Source organism: Jaculus jaculus, unplaced genomic scaffold, assembly GCF_020740685.1.
Source record: "Jaculus jaculus isolate mJacJac1 unplaced genomic scaffold, mJacJac1.mat.Y.cur mat_scaffold_69_1_319139_arrow_ctg1, whole genome shotgun sequence".
NCBI classification, from domain to species: Eukaryota; Metazoa; Chordata; class Mammalia; order Rodentia; family Dipodidae; genus Jaculus; species Jaculus jaculus.
The window spans coordinates 235,412-243,084 of record NW_025423508.1 but is presented as its reverse complement, the minus strand read 5'-3'; the positions used below and the strand labels follow the sequence as shown (position 1 = coordinate 243,084).

At 41.0% G+C, this 7,673-nt stretch overlaps 1 pseudogene; it reads left to right on the top strand.

The window, feature by feature from the left end:
• Nucleotides 1-746: 746 nt before the first annotated feature.
• On the top strand, nt 747-1,980 carry LOC123457481 (annotated as a pseudogene).
• The last annotated feature ends 5,693 nt before the right edge of the window (nt 1,981-7,673 follow it).

The following is a 7,673-nucleotide window of genomic DNA, read 5'->3' as shown; positions in this document are numbered from 1 at the left end:
ATAACAAATAAATAAAATATTAAAAAGTAAAGAATTGGCTTTTTTAAATGACTCAATTTTTGTTTTACTATAATTGTTTATGTATTTAAATTTCCATATTTGCTTTGCCGCAATCCCTTGACGCAGCATCTCAACTATGACATCTTACTTCTTTGCCTGTCCTCTTGCCTAAGGAAGGCACATATGAGCCAGAATGGGGCAGGACCTCACCTAGCTATTAGAAGACACCTTTAGATGGCTATTCTGATTGGATTTCAGTGTCAATGTTATTTCAATTCTATGTCGTTATTAATCTATTGCAATAATGCTATATTTAGGATTTTTCAACTGAGATCGAAACATCATTCAGAATGCCTCACTTACAGAATGTTAAAAGTGCCAGTTTTAAGTTCTCCTTAATATCTGGGTGAATACATATCTCTTGGTCCCAAGTTATAAAGTACTTGAAAACCCTGAAATGTCAGTGAAATTTTTATTTGACAACCTACTACATTTGGAATATAATTATCCACAGAGTGGACTTTTAATTTTGCCATACTATCTAAAGTGTAACCCGGACCTCAGGGCGTTATGTACCTCGACCCTTAGCTTCTCAGGGATGGTAACCGGGACTCGGCATCTGCTTCTGTCGCCATCGCTGCTTCACTTGTCACCATCACGCATGAGTGCATCTCCATCCGCCTCCGTCAGGCTGGTGCCAGATCGGCAACGCGTGCTGGGAGCTCTGCTGCGTGGGACATGGCATCCAGCCTGAGGGCCAGATGCCAAGTGACCAGACCATCAGGGGAGGAGATGACTCCTTCAGCAACTTCTTCAGTGAGACAGGCGCTGGCAAGCATGTGCCCAGGGCAGTGTTTGAAGACCTGGCACCCACAGTCATTGATGAAGTTCCTACTGGCACCTACCGACAGCTCTAACACCCTGAGAAGCTCATCACAGGCAAGGAAGATGCTGCCAATACCTGTGCCCCCGGGCACTCCACCATTGGCAAGGAGATCATTGACCTCGTCTTGGATCGATTTTGCAAGCTGGCTGACCAATGCACAGGCCTTCGGGGCTTTTTGGTTTTCCACAGCTTTGGTGTGGGGACTGGATCCGGAATCACCTCCTGGCTGATGGAACGGCTCTCTGTTGATTACAGCAAGAAGTCCAAGCTGGAGTTCTCCATTACCCCCCCCCCCAGGTTTCCACTGCTGTAGTTGAGCCCTACAACTCCATCCTCACCACTCACACCACCCTGGAGCACTCTGATTGTGCCTTCATGGCAGACAATGAGGCTATCTATGACATCTATCATAAAAATCTCAATATTAAGTGCCCAACCTACATTAAGATTAATTGCCTTATTAATCAGATAGGGTCTTCCATCACCACTTTCCTCAGAATTGATGGAATCCTGAATGTTGATCTGACAGAATTCCAGACCAACATGGTGCCTTACCCCTGCATCCACTTCCCTCTGGCCACATACGCCCCTGTCATCTCTGCTGAGCAGCTTTCTCTAGCAGAGAACACCAATGCCTGCTTTAAGCCAGCCAACCAGATGGTAAAATGTGACACTCGCCATGGCTTGCTCCCTGCTGTACCATGGTGATGTGGTTCCCAAAGATGTCAGTGCTTCCATCTTCAACATCAAGACCAAGAGCCCCATTCAGTTTGTGAACTGGTGCCCCACTGGCTTCAAGGTTGGCATTAACTATCAGCATCCTCTGTGGTAGCCATGGAGATCTGATCAAGGTGCAGGTAGCTGCATGCATGCTGAATAACACCACAGCCATTGCTGAGGCCTGGACTCACCTAGACCACAAGTTTGACCTGATGTATGCTAAGCTTGTCTTTGTGCACTGGTATGTGGGTGAGGGCATGGAGAGAGAGTTTTCTGAGGCCCTTGAGGATATGGCTGCCCTAGAAATGGATTATGAGGAGGTTTGTATAGATTCTGTTGAAGGAGAGGGTGAGGAAGAAGGGGAGGAGTGGTAATTGCCCATTCCTCAACTCTCTCAGGACCTCAGATTGAACATTACCTGATGGGAATCAAGGTTTCTGATTGTCTTCACTCTCATCATGTCTTATCCATGTGTACCTGTAAGGTTTTTCCATGATGTCTCAAAGTAAAAGCTTTGAGAACAACCAAAAAAAAAAAAATAATAATAGTGTAACCTGGCGGGGCATGGTGGTTCTCACCTTTAATTCCAGCACTAGGAAGTCATAGGTAGGAAGATCACTGTGAGTTCTAAGCCAGCCTGAAACTAAAGAGTAAATTCCAGGTCAGCCTGGACTAAAGTAAGACTCTACCTCAAGAAAAAATAAAATAAAAAATAAATAAGTAAGCAAACAAACAAACAAAAAACATAGTGTAACCTGTTGACAGGCCTGGTAGTACACACTAGTAATCCTAGTATCCAGGAAGTTAAAGCAGGAGGATCATAAATTTGAGGTCCACTTGTACTGCATAATGAAACATGTAAACACAAAAGCATAGCAAGAAAGCCAAAGTAAAACAACCAACAAAAATAAAAAAATAAAAAAAGCTAGTACACACCTCTAATCCCAGCACTTGGGAGGCAGAGGTAGGAGGATAGGAGGATCGCTGAGAGTTCGAGGCCACCCTGAAACTACATAGTGAACTCCAGGTCAGCCTGGGCTAGTGTGAGACTCTACCTCAGAAAACCAAAATAAATAAAGAAAGAAAGAAAGAAAGAAAAGAAAACCAAAGTGAAAGAAGGATTAGAAAATGGAAGAAGTCTGAATAAGAGAGAAGGGAAAAGAAAGAAAAGTAGGGATGAAGAGAAGGGAGAAGAAAACAAGAAGAGAAGAGAGATATTTGAAACATTACATTGGATGGCTTTGATCAGAGAGGAGGCATTTTGAGTCAAGGAGGCAGGTGAACTCTAAGAGCTGGAGAAAGCTTTTTGGTGAGGAATCTGTCTTTGGCTGCCCATGCCACTGTAAGCAACTACTCACCTTGCTCTGTAAGCAACCCCAATAAGTAACTGCTTCACCAAAATGGGCTTTGGTGCAGTCCTACACTGTCCTGTCTTCTGAGACCTGTCTGGGTTGAGTAGACTTGTGTTTACATCTCTGCAGAGAAAAGGTTTCTTCCTGTTCTATGAGGGACATATTTATGCAATTATAGGTAATAATAGCCCCTGTGGCTTCATCTAAGAGTGGGCAAACTGCATCTAGGAGAAGAGTCTGAGAAATAAAGAACTATCCTTTGAAGTTTTCCAAGTGGGCTAGCTGCCTCTTAGAGCAGCCTGAGTAAAAACAACTGATCTTGAAATTTAAGCCACAGGGTAAATCTGCTGCATCTACTGTCACTGCTGCTCAGATCTCACTGTGCTTATCTTCTTGCATATAGGAATTCACTGGCATTTTCATTAATCTGCCAAAATATAGTCATAGATAAGTAAGTAGAACATTGCATGAGCAAAGAGCAGGGAATTTTCCACCTTGGACAATCTAACATTTGTTAAAGGAAGGGATTTAGGAGTGAGAACTGTTAGACTCTGCTGATTGAGAACACACACACTTAAATCATAAATGCAACACATTAAGCCTACCTCTTGCCTTCAGCAGACCTGTGGGCCCATACTTACTGAGCTTGTTGTATACAGTGCTCAATGGCCACCACCTTATAACACATATATGCCTGCTTTAAGTTCAGAGTATAGTCAGGCCACTGAAAAAGTTGGGCAAAGAGGTCAGTCGACATCTCTAAACATTGCTTGTCAATGTTGGTCAACTGTGCTGTTATAGCCAGTTACACCAAGATAGAGGAAATCCAGTTACATTGCTATAGGTGTATTGATTACATAGTTTAAAGATTAACTTTACAGCAAGTTACAAGTACGGAATTTAGTAAAAAGGTATTCTCACAGAAATTATCTTAGAACACCATACCCGATTTTAAGCTATATTGTAAAGCCATAGTAATAAAAACAGCATTTTATTGGCACAAAGAGAGACACATAGATGAATGGAACAGAATAGAGGGCCCAGATGTAAATCCTGGCAGCTACAGCCATCTAATTGTCGACAAAAATGCCAAAAATACACATTGGAGAAAAGACAGCCTCTTTAACACATAGTGCTCAGAAAACTGGATGTCTATATGTAGAAGGATAAAAGTAGATGCTTGTCTCTCTCCATGCAAATGAATCAAGTCCAGATGAATCAGAGACCTTAATATAAGACCACAAACTGTGAAATTGTTAAGGGAAAATGTAGGGGAAAACCTTCAGCATATTGGCATAGGCAAGGACTTTCTGAATATAAACCTGGTGGCTCAGGAAATAAAAACAACACTAATAAACATTTAGGATCTTATGAAATTACAAAGCTTTTGTATAGCAAAGGATGCTGTGAATAGAGCAAAGTGGCAACCTACAGAATGGAAGAAAATATTTGCCAGCTGTATATCTGACAGAGGATTAATATCCAGAATATACAAAGAACTAAACAAAAAAAAAAAGAAATATCAATTCAAACAATTCAATTAAAAATGGGCTAGAGTTCTCAAAAGAAGAAAGACAGATGGCATATAAACATATAAAAAATGTACTGCATCCTTGGCCATCACAGAAATGCAAATTCAAATTAATTTAAGATTCCATCCCATGCCTGTCAGAATGGCTATAATTAAGAAAACAATTGACAATAAATGTTGGTGAGAACATGGAAAAAAAGGGACCCTTTTACACTTTGGTGAGAATATAGTCTGGTACAGTCAATGTGGAAAACAGTGTGGAGGTTCCTGAGACAGCTAAAAATAGATTTATCATATGACCCAGCTATAGGACTCCTGGGCATATAACCTCAGGACTCACTACCTTAGAGATACTTGCACAACCATGTTTATTGCCTCTCTATTCACAGTAGCTAGGAAATGGAACGAGCTGACATGTCCCTCAACTGATGAATGGATAATGAAGATGTGGTACATTTATACAGTGGTCTTCTATTCATGGGTAAAGGAACATGAATGAAATGTGCAGGGAAGTGGATAGATCTAGAAAGGATGATGATAAGTAATGTAACCCAGGACCAGAAAGCCAAATGTCACATGTTCTCTCACATACGTGGATCTCAGCTAGAAATATTTAGGCTTGTATGTGACTTGGAATAAAAAAAAAAAAAAGTCTGTAGAAGAGGCTAGTAAAGTAGAAAAGGGCTGTAAGGGAGGGAGGAGATGGAGGATTTGAGGGCTGGGTATTGTATATATATAAGCAGAAGAACGGACTACTGGGAGTAGAAAGACCTAAGTGAGGTCAGGGGGAAGAGATTGAATAAAAGAAGAGTGGGAGGGTTAATAAAAATTCAAGATATTGTGAATAAGCCATATGAAAACTTAATTTTTTGGATAATGGCATTCTCAGAAGCCATAGATTGTTACCAGAAAAATTTCAGTGCCAGGGATAGGATATATTCCAGTGAGTTGTTGGCCAGGGAGTTCCCTGATGCCCGCAAAACATTACAAACTATTGCCAAGGCCCTTGGTCTCCAATCAGAAATAGATGGTAAGACCCTTTTACTGAAGACTCCACATGCCTAGGTCCCTGATAAATCAAGCTGGGGCTGAGCTCAAAATCTCCTCCTTGTAGACGAGCTGACAGAAGGCTGGCAAATGCTGCACTGAATGTAGCCCTATGGGAGAGAGAATCCGTCAGTGGTTAAACAGTGGACACTGTAAGCCTTAAATTTGGCCAACCAGGCCAAAAGCCTGAATGGGTAAAATAGTGTCATGTCTGTTATGTGGGAAACCAACTGCTTTCTAACTGGACTAGAGGCCAGCTGTATGGGAGGAAATATATGTCTGGTACTGAAAACATAATCAAAAAGCCTATGGTGGGGGAGGTCATGAGCATTAGGAGTGTAACACCTGATCTTATCTGGCTAAATTCATATATTATTCTCACCAAACTGCCCTGTAAGCACTTTACCTAATGTTTTTTACCCATATATTAACAGTACCCTCACTTTTGGTTAGAGAAGCTTGTCTTTTCAGATGGCAGTGACTACGCGGATGACCCAAAAGGCACCATAGTGAGAAGGAGTGTTCAACACTGAAACATCTCCATCACACCCTCTAAGGGTCAGGGTATATTACAGAAGAGATGGAGGAAAAGTGTAGGAGCCAAAGGCATGGTAAGAATGCTTACAATGCAATCATTCAGACAGAAAACGGCCTCGATATCCATGACTTTGCAGTGTCTGGCACAACCTCCACAAGACCCTCATAATAGGAGAAAAAGATGATGACATCAAAATAAAAGAGAAACTAATAAGGAGAGGGAGGGAATATGATGGAGAATGGATTTGTGAAGGGAAAAGTGGGGGAAGGAATTGTCATAGTTTATTGTATGGAAGTATAAAAGTTGTCAGTAAAAAAATGCCAAAAGAAAAGAAATAATCTCAGCAAAGTTATTTGTAAGGTTCATAAGAAATATTCCAACAGTTATTTCCCATAGTTCATACAAACATATTATTATTATAGTTGGATCCTGCTGGTTGTCTGTATAATTCATTCTCACATCCCATGACATCATTCAAATGTTTTAAGTCCTAAGTATCTTCTGAGAGGGAAGACAATTTATTAATAAGCTATAAGCCTGTGATAGTTAAGTTGTTGTCAACTTGATCTGTTCAGTAATCCACAGAAATCCCTTTTGGGTAGGTCCCAGAGGTTGCTTCCAGGAAGGATCAACTAAAAGAGGAAGTCCTTCCCCCAGAGCAGGTGGCCCGCTCAGAGGGGGCCTTCATATAAGGAAGCTCTGTGTGAAAAGAGCCCATTCCTTCCACTTGGCTGCTGGAGCTGCTTGCTTCCTTCCAGAGTGGATTGAAGACCAGCGCGGACTGAAGACCAGCATCAACTGAAGACCCTCGTGGATAGAAACCCAGCCGTTCCTCAGGAAGCCTCCAGGCCTTCTGGTGCCATCTGCAGTGCTGGATCAGGACTGCTGAGGCTTCTGGCCATGTGGACTGAGAAGCTACCAGGTTCTCTGATTCTCGGGCCTGCAACTGCTATTGGACGACCATAAACTAATCCAATAAATTCCCTTTTTAAAAAAATTCATTCTAGCAGTTCTGTTCCTCTAGAGAACCCAGACTAATACAGAGCGCCTGTGAAATCGAGTGAGTTACATACAACTTGCAAAGGCATAAAGCAAACAGCTCTATTCCAATTCCAAAAGTGAAGAATAAAAGAAAAGCAGTTCTCCCCCGTCCTGCTCTCAACATGAAACATGCTCTCTTCACTTTCTTATCTTTGCTTCTATTGATCTAATAAAGTCTCTCTAAACATTAAAATAAGGAAATCAAAGAAATACTGGACTAAAGCAAGACTAATACCATTCCTATTCATTGTCTGGGGTATGTGGTGGCAAGGTGTCAGCTGCAGAGTGCTTGATTCACCTGAGCCCTAGAACCCTGAATTCTGTATAATATTATGAATTCATAATTAACAACTAACACATGTGATTTCTTTTCTTAGTTTAAATCCAATTTAACTTTCTTGGTATTTTTTTCTGAAAACTAATAATTACTAAAGAGATAAACATAGTCTCATACTTGAATATGATAATTTTATTGTGTGTCAAACAAATATCATAAACCATATATTTATACATTATATATATACATTTTCTTAATCATGAACACACTCAGTATTTAAA